Raw genomic sequence first — 14,965 nt, forward strand, 5'->3', positions numbered from 1 at the left:
CTGGTTTTTCTAAGGTTTTATGGACTGATGAAATGAGAGTGAGTCTTGATGGGCCAGACACCTTCTTCAAGCAGTGGTACAGGAAGAAGTCTGCATCCTTCAAGAAAAACATGATCTTCATGCAGGACAATGCTCCATCACACGCGTCCAAGTACTCCACAGCGTGGCTGGCAAGAAAGGGTATAAAAGAAGAAAAACTAATGACATGGCCACCTTGTTCACCTGATCTGAACCCCATTGAGAACCTGTGGTCCATCATCAAATGTGAGATTTACAAGGAGGGAAAACAGTACACCTCTCTGAACAGTGTCTGGGAGGCTGTGGTTGCTGCTGCATGCAATGTTGATGGTGAACAGATCAAAACACTGACAGAATCCATGGATGGCAGGCTTTTGAGTGTCCTTGCAAAGAAAGGTGGCTATATTGGTCGCTGATTTGTTTTTCTTTTGTTTTTGAATGTCAGAAATGTATATTTGTGAATGTGGAGATGTTATATTGGTTTCACTGGTAAAAATAAATAATTGAAATGGGTATATATTAGTTTTTTGTTAAGTTGCCTAATAATTATGCACAGTAATAGTCACCTGCACACACAGATATCCCCCTAAAATAGCTAAAACTAAAAACATTCAGCTTTGATATTAATGAGTTTTTGGGTTCATTGAGAACATGGTTGTTGTTCAATAATAAAATTATTCCTCAAAAATACAACTTGCCTAATAATTCTGTACTCCCTGTAGGTGCGTAAAGTAAGCAGTTTCACACATTTTCACTTGAAATATTAGTCGCGTCTTTTTATAGTACACTATTATTCTGGATAAAATAATATATGAATAAAATTCAACTTGTGCACTCATGTCTCCTAAATATATATTAGATAACACAGTGTTTCAGACATTAACAGGTTTTAATGTGAATTTCAGTGATAATCACTCGTTGAGCATTATTCTTGCAGGGTTCACTTTCCATTTCTTAAGCTGCAGGAACTAATTAGTTCATAGACTGTAGTAAGTGGAAGTGGAAGGTTAAATGTGTCTGACATAGACAGGGAGCCAGACTGGTCCACAGAGTAATAGAATACATAAAAAGGTTAATGCATTATCCTGCTGGGAAATTATCCTATACCCATACAGTCAAAGCTCTCATGTCCAGTCCTGATAACACCAGACTATTATACCCTTGAACCATCTTGTGGGAACTCATTAGGCATATTGATGAAGAAGTGACAGTGTTTAACTGGAGGTAGGACATAAATGAATGCGGCCAGTTGGTCCATATACAGCATATCTCTGCGCATGGTTTTGATTTTGTGCATTTGTTATTTGTAAACAGTGGTCTCTATTTGAGGACAAAATTTCACATAGCCAGAAATAACCACCTGCAATAAGTGGATATCATTTCCTGAAAGCACAGTGTTAACGTGTATATACAGAGGACATTTAATTCTGTGGAAATCCCTTTTTGCAATAATGATTTGCATCCAGTAGGGGGGGGTCTTAATCCACTACATTGGTCCATGAAAAATTGATGATGCCAGATAACAGTGGTTTTAATACTATTTTTCAGTACTCAGTAACTTAAGAAAATTAAGACTAAAAGTCTAAGGGAAAAGAGTTTTTGAACTGTATACATTTTTTTGTATTTGTTTTTTACATGCAAGTGGACAGCTTTTTTTTTTTTTTAGAGATTAGATGGAAAAATTAAAAACTGCAGAGTGACTGAATTGAGTCTGGTCCTCTGCCAAACAGTAAAAAAGAAATAAATAATATGTTGATGGAATTTGCCTTACATTGGTACAGGTGTGAATTAATATCCCACTCTGGCACACTTACAGTTTCTGATTCAACACGTTCTCACTCCCAACTCGTCAAACGTGTGACGCATGGTCAGGCTCCCTCTGCTGCACTTATGGACGCGCAGGGTACCCCCCTCGCGTCGGGAATTGACGTGAAGGGTCCTCCGATTGAAGAGATTGCCGCGGAAGAGCCTGTTGTCCGTATATTTATATATTTCCGAAATCACTTTGTAGTGACGTATACTGAACACAATAAATTATATAATGTAAACAACTACCTGAAAAACAGGTAGAACAATACTTTTGTATCGTTTATTGCATTTACGGAGGGAGTGATGTATGCTGGGTAATGGCACAGCTAGCTACTGGGTGACTTTATTCACCCGCTTCGGCTGTTATCAGTCCATACAATGGGCGTTATTAGCACAGATCAGTCCCATAGATATGGGCCATCTCCTGCTAGATTGTTCAGAAGGTTGTTCTCATCCATCCAGATGGAGGATCACTAACAGGAGCGTGGGAAGACTCCAGAATCCACTCTGGCTGGAATCCGGTGGATACAGCACTGTGTACAGGTAAGACCATTTAAACGGACAGCATTTATAGAATGACTATTAAAAGTCAGCGAGTGTCAGTAATGTTAATGTGGTTATGTTAGTAATACACCGAGTGCTAATATAACAGCTTTAAGATGCATTTGTAGACATTATTACGTGTTTTACCGTCTTTATGGTGCTAGCTTAAAGTTACGGTGTAAACGTTAGCTTATATTGGAGTAAAGCTGTTACTGGTTAAACGATGTTAGCACAGAAATATTAGCTTCTGTCATGACAGATGTCATTACTAGTTAATAAAGTTTCCAGTAAAGTGTTTAATCGCAGCCACAGACTGACAGCAAATATCTCGATTAGCTTCAGTGCATCTGTAATAAATATGTGCAAGTTTCAGTGCTTCGTTTAAACTGTATGATACTTATACTGACCCAGGGTCAGTGTAAAATACAATCCTAGCTGTGTGAACAAAGCCTGGCTCCTTTAATCCTGCATGACAAACCTCAGGATGCAGGCTATTATTACTCTTTCCTGCTGGCACACCTGTCACACCTGAGAGTCAGCTAGAAACTTACAGTGACGTGGACATCATGCAAAGACTGCCAGACTCTGTAATACTGCAAATGATCAGTGACTCAGGTTAACACTAAACTTTAAACGGCACCTCTGTGTCTCTGTGTGCTGAACATTTAGGATTGAGTCAGGCTGCATCAGCTGAAGCTGTTATTTGTATATATCAGTATTTTTTTATTCAGGTGTGGGGAAAATACGTAAGACTGCAGTGAAGCGATGCACCAGATGAATCCCTGGCCAAAGGTATCGTACTTGAATCAGACTACTGATCCAGCCACATCAGCCTTTTGTGAGGTCTGTTTAAAGTTGACTAAAAGTCAACTGCAGGTTCCTGAGAGGTGGACTGTGAACACAGAAACATATGTTCATACATACAGCTGCAGCAAACTTACATTAATTTTAAATAGATTTGTTACTCTGATGTCTGTCTCTGTGTTAGTCCTCTGACAGACTGGTGACCTGTCCAGGTGTGCTCTACCTATGACTACTGGGACAGGCTCTAGCCTCTGTAATAGAAATTTTCTGTTATTCTCATTTAAAGTATTTAAGTGCTTATGCATATGCTTAGTTGTGACACTGTTACTGTTCAGGGAAAGTTTCTAAAACTAGATGAACTTACTTCAGCGTCAGCAGTTTGAGAAAACAACTCCCTTTACAGGTGCTGATAAGGCCACAAAACAGCACAACCATTGATCCGTTAGGTTTCATAGTGAGGCGCGTGAAGTGTGGTGTGATCAGTTTAACATCCTCTTCCTTGGAATGCATAAAGGAGGAGGAGCAAGACCTCTGTGGCAGCGCTGACATGACTGAACTGTGATGTTTGATGTGTGTTGGCGCAGTAATAAATAGCTTGATCACAGCTCTTTCTGTGTTGCAGACTTTATTTAAAAAATTCCACGACACCCCCCCCCCCCCCCCCCACTGTGAACCTGAATTGAATATTCAGAAGACATTTGTTTAAGTAGTTCTACAAATCTGAGCTGTTGGTGTGTCCTTGGATTGTGTGGTAATAATATTAGAGCCTGCAATCTTTCTTACTGAATCTCTACTATGAGTCATGTTACCTGAGATTAATTCTATGTTTACCTGTCAGCCTGGACGAATGTGCTGTGTGAAGGAAATTAAATTAAATCAGATCTGAACTGCGTACATTTGAGGAACCTGTTCATATTTAATTGAAATATGAACCAGTGATTTTTTTTGATTGCTGATTCCAAGAGAGTCTTTGTGGAAATCCTGTTTGGCTTTTTGTTATTTTAATTCTCTTCTCTGTTTTCCAGAACAGTTCTCCACAGTCGCTGTCCATATGGGTCAGTGGGACCAAGAAGCACTCTGCTAATGTGGAACTCTGACCAGCAACATCCAGCAGGACCCAGACAGCGTTTTCTATCTCCCAGCTGGAGTTTTTATTTGTCTGTGACTTGAGAGTCAGATTTTTGTTGAGCTTCACACTCGCAGAGGTAAGTCAGTTTGCAGAGATCCCTCCCACCCTGGCTTTTATGTGCTGGATTTCTTATCTGAAACAGTAATATTTCAGTGACTGCTGCTTATACCACAGGTTAATACACTCTACTGATCCCTGATGGGAGAATCATCAATTTTGGCAACAAAGAAGCCTGGTGGATGTTTGTTTACAGTCTGATGATGGGACATCATGCTCTGCATCGTCAAAGTTTGCCTCCTCATTATTATTCATACCCAGTAATGTGAAGTATGCTCATATCTACTATAACTGAACCAACCTGGTGCTCTTCATTTATGGAGGCTGTTGAGTCTGAATGTTGGATGTTGTGTATCTCGTGTTCTCTGGGCTTTGTTGTCCTCAGTCTTTTCGCAGGATCAGAAAACAAAACCAGGAGGCGCGTAAATGTTTCTTCTCCATGATGTTTCTTCAAATGTTTCTTCTGGATGATGATAAGACTGACACGGGATGCCACCTTTGGTCTTGTGATGAAGCAAAGCTCAGGAAGAAGTGGGATTAAATGGTACCCACATGTTGAGAAGGATGTACAGGGGCACCTGCAGCCAAATCCAAGCTTCAGGTTAGTTGTAGTTGCAGAACACTACAGGACTGAGACAGCTGAGGCATCAAATGTTTGATTAAACAGATGAAAAAGAGAAGTTTCTTCCCTATAATTATCACTTCTTAAAATCTGTAGCAACTTCAAGTCTGTCAGCGTGCTGAGCATGCTCAGAATGTGACAATATATTTTTGTTCAACATTTAATTTCTTTCAGTTGCAATTGTTAAATGAAAAAAACATATATTCTTATAATTTAGCAAACTAATTTATCAAAAAAATATACATATATCTGTATTAGTTTTAATAAATTAATTTGACACCTGTATTGAAAATACCATATTGTATTCATACAGAATCAGTTTGGTATCATTGTTTGTCTGATTGTTGAAACTAAGAGCTGCTTTGATCTGTTTGGATCTAAAGTATCCAAAGTTGAGCTCTGATGTTTCTTCACCCCTGTGTGTGTGATATGTGATTCCTACATGCTGGCAGAGCAGAGCAGCAGTTTGTGCTCACAGATGGTGACGGTGTGGAGAGACGGTGGTGTTTCCTCAGAAGAACCAGCAGAGTCACAACAGACACCAGTCCATCACCACCTTGACTTGCTGACTGATGCTCGTCTGCACTGCACAGAGGAAATCAGCTGACCGAGGTTTGTCCAGTGACGTGTTATGAATGTATATTTGTTTTATGCTTACAGATATGTTTTCTTGACAGAGGCTCTGCAGAGGTTAGACAAAGCAGAGAAAACATGTGCTTTACATTTTACTGTGATTTATTGAGATATTTGTTGCCTGAAGTTCAGCAGGAATGGAGAAATAGAATCAAAGGGAGATGTTTTTGATGTTTTTGTAATGATGTAAGTAAATCTTCAATATTATTTATTTGCTTGGTTATATTAGGAGTGTTTCTGAGTGAGGGGGAGAGGAGTCATCATCCAGGTAAAGTGACGTGGATCAGTGGATACACTTGTCTCCCCTTTAAAGGAGACACTCTTAGAGAGAGACGATTAGAGTCATCCTTAAATGTTAGTGCTTTCAAATACACAAACATTTTTAAAGGACAAAAATGAACATCCAACTTTGACTGTAACACAAAATAAATCTTTGCATGTGTGTTTTCAAACTCTCAGATGGGCAGCATATCAGTCTTGGACTGTCTAACCTGCAGCACTGAATGACCACCACACATGAGCATGTTCCTGCAACATTCAGCATCTGATCCTTCATCTGTGTGCTTCTGCTTTTGGTAAGTAGAGTTACCCAACTCCAGTAACTCTAAACACATGCCATCCATTTCTAACGACCTGGTTACTTCCTGTCAGTTACTTTAGAAACCATGTGGTCACCTGACCTAACACTGTTTCTTCTTCTTCCCCTTAATGTTCAAGTGTCACATGTCAAACAGCTGGAGAGGAAACTACACCAGTGTACTGGGATGTTTCAGCAACACGTGCCAGATGCTGTTCCTTCATGGTGACATCACCAGAGACAGCCACGCCCACCTCAGGACCTCGCCATTGATCATGATGATTATAATGATGACAGCGAGCGGAACTAAGACTGTAAAAATCCACGACCAGAATGTTTCTTTCTAATTATGAATGAATACTGAGAGCCTCTTTCTGTGTTTTGTCTGTTTTTGTTTTTTACCTCATTTGTTACTAACAAAGTTCACAAACTCACACAGTTTACATTCTGTATGTTTCCATCTTTACCTGCCACACTCTTAACTGCATTTAAGAAAATAATCCTTAGAAATCGTCGTTTTTCTCTTTTGTAATTGATAATAATTCAGTGAATATACTGCACTGCTTCCTTTTATTGTGTCACACATTGCTTTGTTTTTCAGTGTCCAGTTATTTTTTTACTGCTGTTTGAATTCTCTGTATGTTTGACCCTGTAGACTGTTTGATGGACTGCTTGTCTTCCTGTTTGTAACCGCCGCCTGTTTTTGACTAAAGATTTGGATTTCTGACTTCAACACAGCCTCTGCGTGTCCTCCCTTTGTGTCCTCTTCCTCTGTGAACGTGTTGCATGTGTCACAGATTCATTTTATTAACAGCTTTCCCACAGTGAGTTGCATCAGCATTCATTCACAGCACATTTCAGAAGGATTCAGATTAATACAGCAATCTTACAGTCAGAATGATCCTGACAGAATGCCACTGTAAATGATCTTTCATCAGGTAAATTTTAAAGTTCAGGGGCAGGAGTTATGAAGACTCATACTGGCATTAGGACTAATAATATGTACTTACAAAGTCAAAGTTTTTTAATTATGCTAGAATATTGGAAGACAATCAACTTTTAGTGTTTTCCGCATATTAATTATTCTGAAATACAGACGGTGACCCTAACTGTACAGAAGCACTAAACAACTGACAATCTAACAGACATCATCGGCCTGAGCCGTCATGCACAGTGAGTCTGATCCTTTGCTGTGAGAGTCTGACAAGCATGTTTCTGGTCAGTTTGGAACAAATAATATCACAATGTTGATCTTTTTTCCAATATTCCTTCTCTTTTACAACATAAACTGTGATCAAAGGTACTTATGTTCACAGCATGTAATAATACTGACAGTCCAGGGCATTGTGGTCTGTTGAGTTAGGGTTAGGGTTAGCAATTCAGACATATGTAATCAATATTAAACGATCGGACGTGGGCCACTGTCCGCAGTGTTGGGAAATCCATACCAGGCTGGAACGAGTCAAGGTAGGTGAGCATCCACGAGAAGACACAGCAGATGCATCCTACTAATACTGACAGGACCAGGAGACTCCAGAAACTGAGCATCTTCTCTTCAGTGCCATCCTCGCCTGTCACCCTCTCTGCCCGCGGCTCTTTGAGTATGGGGTAGATAAGGGCGCAGAGAAACCCTTATTACTAATTCGTATTATAATTCAATTTTCATGAAATATTCATATTCAGTATCGGTCCTTTTATATTATAACCACGTATCCACCCAGGCTCATGGTGGGGCAGGGCTCTGTCCTGGGATGCTTGAGTACAAGGTAATGTACACCCTGACAGTCTAACTGTAAGCAACAGTCTAAATGTAAAGTGCATTCTAAACTCCTCTTCAATAAATCATATGCAAAGAGTCATTCAGGACTGTAAAACGTGAACTACAGAACCCAGAGTCTTCATCATTAAATCTCTGGTTGCTTCATTTTTCTATCCTATATCAGATACTTTAAGGTTAGGTTAGGTAAACTTGCATTCTCATGGTGAGGCAAAGTGCTTTATGTGTGTGTGTGCGTGTCATGAACGGCTATAAAAGGCCTATAATTAAAGAACAAAGCGGGGTTTGAGTTCGAGTTGCGGCAGACTGTCACTACTTGTAAGTGGAACGCAGCCTTCCTACGGCGGACAGCTAATAACAGGAATCGGACGCGGTCCAGCCAAGTCCACAGCAACCACCATAGCAACCGCCTAGCATGACCTTAAAAACATTTTCTGTCTTCATAACTATCAAACACGTGAAATGATTTGCAAAGTGTTTAAGTGTTACAGCTGCAGAGAGCTATGGCGGCATCTTTGGAAGCTGTTTACATAGCTAATAATATACGATGTAACCATGGAGACAGTCAGTCACGTGAGCTAGCGGTGCATGTTTACTACAGTGAATAAGGTGATTGTGTGCACAGCGTCCACACGCGTAAAGACATTACTTCAATATTGTTTTATATTTGCCTTCTGTTGACCATCACCTCAGGTTCACCATTACAGTTTCAGCAGACAGATGCACACTGCTAAATATGAACACATTCAAAAACTCATGTCTCAGAAATAAGCACAGCTGTTCATGTTTGTCATTAGAGTTTTATTTGTAAGAAAATTATGAACTTCATATTGTGCATCAAATAAAAGAACATTTCACAACTCTGAGTCAACAGAAATGTCTCTAATGTAGACATGTACAGTGTAGTGTAAGCATTAAAAGATCATAAAGGAAACACTAACATTCATGTGAAACTAATTGTAATAAAAAATGAGCAGGTGGTTTATAGATGTAAAAGAAAGAATCTGACAACAACACTTTTTTGGTCTAAGTGATCAAAGTAGAAAACAGAACTGATGTTCAAGAACAAACCGTAGCTGCACTAATATTACACATCTCCATTGTTGTGGTGAACAGACATGTTGCTTTTAAAACCACATGCAGTGTGTGACCATGACTGTTCACTGAGACCATGAACGGCACTTCGCTGAAGCCTTCGCCTTCTTCTTCTAAATTGGAAGCAGAAGGAGCACGAGCTGCTTTGATCTACTGAAAGGAAAAAGCAGAACATCTGAGCTGAAACCATTAAGACAGGAACAAATTCAATGCAGTGTCTCAGGTGGCTTAGCCTGTTACAACTGTTGATACAAGCTAAATACGGTTAACACACAGTGTCAGGGAGCTCCAGTGTGGGAACTAGTGGCTTTAGGTTTGTAGTCATTTAACTTTCATCCATTCATTCATTTAATTCAGGAGGAAGAAATGTCAGGTTGGTGCAGGCTGGTTACATGCATTTGGTCCCATGCTGTCTTTAACTAAATGACTTGGTTCACTTTATGGCTGGGCTGTATGTGGGGTTATATCATGTTATTTGGGCAGGACTACCTGTCCCCTGTTAGGCTTAGAAAGTTTCTCCATAAGTAGAGTTTCTAACTCTTCTAGCACATCTGTGGCTGACAGCTTTTTGGTGGCTCTTTTTACCCCACACTGGTTGTGAGTGTGTAAATAGCCCCACTAGTTATTTTGGGTTGCAGTTAACTTGGGAGGAAGGGGTAGGTCTGCCATGACTAGATGAATAACAATTATCTGGGATACATAAATTTCATAATGCATGCATATATCTCTATAAACCTGCCTGAGGGCTGCCATTTTTACATTCAGTTATTTCTCTGCTGGATCTAAATAATGAATGTGTTACAGTTAAACTGACACTGGTCAGTGTAAATGGCTCATTGGGACACAGAAACCTTTAAATTAAATCCCATCACCTGATATCGAGTGTCAAACAATATCAGAGCTGTAAAAGCTGTTTACAGTCAGAATTTATAAAACTATGATTGTAAATAAATTCAAACAAGTGAGCTTTTCTCTTTGTGCTGAACATCAACACTGTGATTTCTTAGACTGTAAGCTTTACTTCAGCACAACCAGTTGTAGAAGCTGCCACTCCAAATGTCTTTGATAACAAGAAAAAAAGACCTTTTCAGTCCACGGCCTGAAGTTCTTCTCTGACATCTTCTGCCATCAGCTTTGTCTGCTGGTTTGAAGACAATAAACCACAAAAAGATGATTTAGTCACTTTGTCTGCGTCATGCAGCTCGAATGTGTCGTGTAACGATGTTGAATAGCCGTCGTTATCCCTCTGCTGTGTCAGTAGGATTGTACTGTACAGCATCTCATTGATATGTGAGGAATGCTAATGTAACACGATAACAGACTTACATCATTAAAACATAAAGGACAGGAGATATTTAGATATTTTTATATTTATATTACATTTTATAGCTGACGGATATTACTAAATAGATAGAATTTACTAAATAGCTGGATGAACATGAAAAATATGTCTATAATAACAAATGACCATGAGAGCCAGTAGAATTAATTCAGCTGGACACTCAAAAGACGTCCTTAAATGCTCTTTAAGTGGCAGAACAGATGAACAAACAGTTAATTGCTTACTTGAGATGAAATCTGCTCAGCTACTTTGAAAACAGCTTCTAACTGGTTCCTCCTTTAACAGGATGACTGCTCAGGGGTAAGGCCATCATGCAATCCAGCAACCTTTATGGTTCTGCTTTGATTCACCAGGAACTATTAGGGAAACCTTCCAGCGCCTCCTGTGAAAGACACAGGCATAAACACACAAACATTTATTAACATGTTCCACAGTGTTCCAGTTTGATTTTCTCATTCTGTGGACAACAACGTACATGGATGCAGGTTTATTGTTAACTTTTGTAAGGTTTATTTAGTGAACATATCCAGCTGCAGCTCCACTGTGATCCTGAGCTGGATAAGCACTTAAGAAAATGTGTCAATAAATGGACAAACATCAACTTACTATATTTATCCAAACAGACGGGACCAATAATGCTTCACTGAGTCAGAGACTTTAACGTCTCTTCTATGTAAGAATGTCTCGTGCTGATATACCTGCACACTTGACAACAAAGGTTTTTCAGACTGCATGTAGCTGTCCTCTATGTCAGCTAACACATTTACATTTATGTCACACTTATTTCTGCTTTCCCATTTTATAATTATTACTTACATTTTGATTAGATACCTTGAGTTTGTAAATGATCAGATTACATAATTGGAATACAATGTATCCAATTCAGGGTTGCGGGAGGATGAAGCCTATCCCAGCTGATACAGGACAAAGACAGGCTGCCAGTTTATCGCAGGGCTAACACAATATGTGTAACAGAAAATCCACTTAAATGTTTGATATTTCTTATAATAATCATAATTATGACTATTATTTAAAGGTTTCTTTATAAATACATTTTGATTTTTAATAACCTCTAAAATATAAACCTGAGCCGTTTCAGATTCTGACCTCTGACCTCACTGCAGCTCCCTCTTTGGAAGTATGTCTGCTTCTTGTCTACCCCCAGTGTTGACCGCCTGCCCTTGATATCACGTACTGTACCTGAGGAACAAAAAAGGACAAACACTTGCCTTCATTTAAGAAGTACATTCATACAGAGGTAATCTATGGAAACACACTAGTTCAACCTTTGGGAGGAATCAGTTCCTGTGAAACATTTCTGTAAATGAACATCATGTGGAGAATGAATGAAATGAGTTCTTCGGGTGACTCAGCAGTCCCACACTGACAAATGAAATCTAGTTAAACTATTAAGCATATTTGCTCTTCTGAAATCTGTGTTAAACAACAACAAACATAAATTAGTAACAAAAATACAGCTGAGTAGAGGCTTTACAAACCACCAGCAGCCATAATGCTAAGTTTTAATCTTCAAATGTTTCTGAGCCGTCTTCAACCTGCTTTTAACACATTAAAGTCCCACAGTCAATGCAGCCTGACTCAATCCTAGATGTTCAGCACACAGAGACACAGAGGTGCCGTTTAAAGTTTAGTGTTAACCTGAGTCACTGATCATTTGCAGTATTACAGAGTCTGGCAGTCTTTGCATGATGTCCACGTCACTGTAAGTTTCTAGCTGACTCTCAGGTGTGACAGGTGTGCCAGCAGGAAATAATAATAATAACCTGCATCCTGAGGTTTGTCATGCAGGATTAAAGGAGCCAGGCTTTGTTCACACAGCTAGGATTGTATTTTACACTGACCCTGGGTCAGTATAAGTATCATACAGTTTAAACGAAGCACTGAAACTTGCACATATTTATTACAGATGCACTGAAGCTAATCGAGATATTTGCTGTCAGTCTGTGGCTGCGATTAAACACTTTACTGGAAACTTTATTAACTAGTAACTTCATCTGTCATGACAGAAGCTAATATTTCTGTGCTAACATCGTTTAAACAGTAACAGCTTTACTCCAATATAAGCTAACGTTTACACCGTAACTTTAAGCTAGCACCATAAAGACGGTAAAACACGTAATAATGTCTACAAATGCATCTTAAAGCTGTTATATTAGCACTCGGTGTATTACTAACATAACCACATTAACATTACTGACACTCGCTGACTTTTAATAGTCATTCTATAAATGCTGTCCGTTTAAATGGTCTTACCTGTAAACACTGCTGTATCCACCGGATTCCAGCCAGAGTGGATTCTGGAGTCTTCCCACGCTCCTGTTAGTGATCCTCCATCTGGATGGATGAGAACAACCTTCTGAACAATCTAGCAGGAGATGGCCCATATCTATGGGACTGATCTGTGCTAATAACGCCCATTGTATGGACTGATAACAGCCGAAGCGGGTGAATAAAGTCACCCAGTAGCTAGCTGTGCCATTACCCAGCATACATCACTCCCTCCGTAAATGCAATAAACGATACAAAAGTATTGTTCTACCTGTTTTTCAGGTAGTTGTTTACATTATATAATTTATTGTGTTCAGTATACGTCACTACAAAGTGATTTCGGAAATATATAAATATACGGACAACAGGCTCTTCCGCGGCAATCTCTTCAATCGGAGGACCCTTCACGTCAATTCCCGACGCGAGGGGGGTACCCTGCGCGACCATAAGTGCAGCAGAAGGAGCCTGACCATGCGTCACACGTTTGACGAGTTGGGAGTGAGAACGTGTTGTCTGATTATGCACACATGCATATGCACGCAAATATTCGATTTCAGCTGTAGAAGAACTACAGCAGGGGATTTCACTGGTTATTTTGCTCATATTTGGAATCAGAAGCTACAGTTTTTATAGTTTCCCTATATGTCACAGCAGTCTCCATATGCTGAGAATTGCTTCAGCTTTTAACTATGGAAACTTGCTAAAGTAATTCACTATTATGACATTAATGTTCAAAGGCAGCATGCAAATTGAGGAAAGACCATCCGGGAGAAGTACAGCACATAAATATCCAATACTTAAACAGAGACTTATGGTTTAATGGAGAAAAATAATCTTAAGCGATATATCTGGGCATCATGGTTTTACTCTTTTGCACCACAAAGAGTAATATATGTCAATTTATTTACTAGTATATATCAGTACAGTTTACCAGCAGTCTTTGCATCAGCGCTCGTTTAGAGCAAAACCAAAGTAAAAGAACAACAGCTTTTTGTCTTTTGTCACGTATAAAGTCACCTCAGAAGGCAAAGCAAATACTTCCAGCTGCCCCCAGTGATCATTGTTTGTCTGGGAGGGGGGTGCATGTGTTTTCTTTCCCAGAATAATGATAAAGAAAACACAGCCACAACAGGCAGCAGATGGCTGGATGTTTGAGTTCAGATTTTTCATCAAAGAAAAGTACATGTCACATCAGGTGTTTTGAGTGTGGTTTGATCTTAGCTTGTCATAGTTTTCACTGGACATGGAGGTGTTGGAATATAGAAAGCATGTCATGAAGAAGCAAAATGAAAATTGGCCCTGTACCAGAATGTATTGCACTTGGATTCTGCTGCATGAAATCCAGTTGCTGGGGTTGCAAATGTTGTGAGCAGTCTTTTGAAGGAAATATCTATACATTTAGATATTAAACCAATATGCTGTACAGTAAAGAGAAAAAGTCATGTATAAAAAGAACATCAGCGTTACTTCTGCTCAACCTGTTCACTGTTTACCCAGAGAAATGCCATTCACTGGATATTTTTGTTGTTTCTGACCATTTTCTATAAGCCATGGAGATGGATGGATGTATGGGGGTGGGAGGGAATCCCAGTAGACCAGCAGTTTCAGAAATACCAGTTCACTCTGGCATCAGCATCAATGGCAACTAATAATTATGTTTCTTCTCTATTCTGATGCTTGGTTTAAACTTCAGCAGGTTGTTTCGACCTTGTGCTAACATGCATTGAGTTGCTGCCATGTGATTGGCTGATTAAAGAGGAGTTGAACAGGTGTGCCTAATAACTGTGCCGGTGAGTACTTCTATTTCATATATGAACTTTTTTTTAAATGAATTAACAACTGCACTGTTAGTCTGTGCAAAGTAATGATCTGTTTCTCAAATGTGTGCTCGCTTGATAACAGAAGAGAGAAAGCTTGAAGTGTTTATTCACTGGCTGGATTGACCACTCAGCACAAAGAGACGTAAAGTCAATAGCGGCAATGAGAGTAATCAATAATACACATACGGACTTCGTGGTAATTAGATCACAAGATTTAGAGGCTTATTGTGGCTAACCTTATTGACATTTCATTAGACATCCTGTAACATCAATAGTTAGGCCCAGTGTGTTCTGCACAGCACTGAAACACCTACCTGTCACTCACCTGAACGTCACTTTTTGAGGATAAGCCATTATTTGTCTTAAACACTATTTATTCCAGTGATGGAGTTAGGAGTTTGTCGGATTTTCATTTACTTCAACTGTATGTTTCTTTTTTTTTCATTCACT

General features: G+C 39.4%; 2 long non-coding RNA genes across 6 annotated transcripts; one reads left to right on the plus strand and one right to left on the minus strand.

Annotated features, from left to right (window-relative positions):
- Nucleotides 1–4,224: 4,224 nt before the first annotated feature.
- Nucleotides 4,225–6,925, plus strand: LOC145423184 (uncharacterized). Of its 5 annotated transcripts, XR_013904299.1 has the most exons (7): nucleotides 4,226–4,379; nucleotides 4,478–4,630; nucleotides 4,746–4,961; nucleotides 5,435–5,594; nucleotides 5,845–5,969; nucleotides 6,075–6,190; nucleotides 6,333–6,925. It is a non-coding gene; the product is annotated as an uncharacterized LOC145423184 (long non-coding RNA). The 5 variants fall into 5 exon arrangements; XR_013904301.1 differs by having other exon boundaries at nucleotides 4,225–4,379; nucleotides 4,478–4,961; nucleotides 5,440–5,594; XR_013904297.1 differs by having other exon boundaries at nucleotides 4,227–4,379; nucleotides 4,478–4,961.
- A 1,824-nt stretch (nucleotides 6,926–8,749) lies between these two features.
- Nucleotides 8,750–13,092, minus strand: LOC145423129 (uncharacterized). The gene is made up of 5 exons (XR_013904226.1): nucleotides 12,681–13,092; nucleotides 11,514–11,606; nucleotides 10,631–10,788; nucleotides 10,148–10,205; nucleotides 8,750–9,217 (listed from the first exon to the last, which is right to left on the minus strand). It is a non-coding gene; the product is annotated as an uncharacterized LOC145423129 (long non-coding RNA).
- Between the last annotated feature and the right edge of the window lie 1,873 nt (nucleotides 13,093–14,965).

This window comes from Astatotilapia calliptera, chromosome 20 (genome assembly GCF_964374335.1).
Source record: "Astatotilapia calliptera chromosome 20, fAstCal68.1, whole genome shotgun sequence".
In the NCBI taxonomy this organism is placed as follows: domain Eukaryota; kingdom Metazoa; phylum Chordata; class Actinopteri; order Cichliformes; family Cichlidae; genus Astatotilapia; species Astatotilapia calliptera.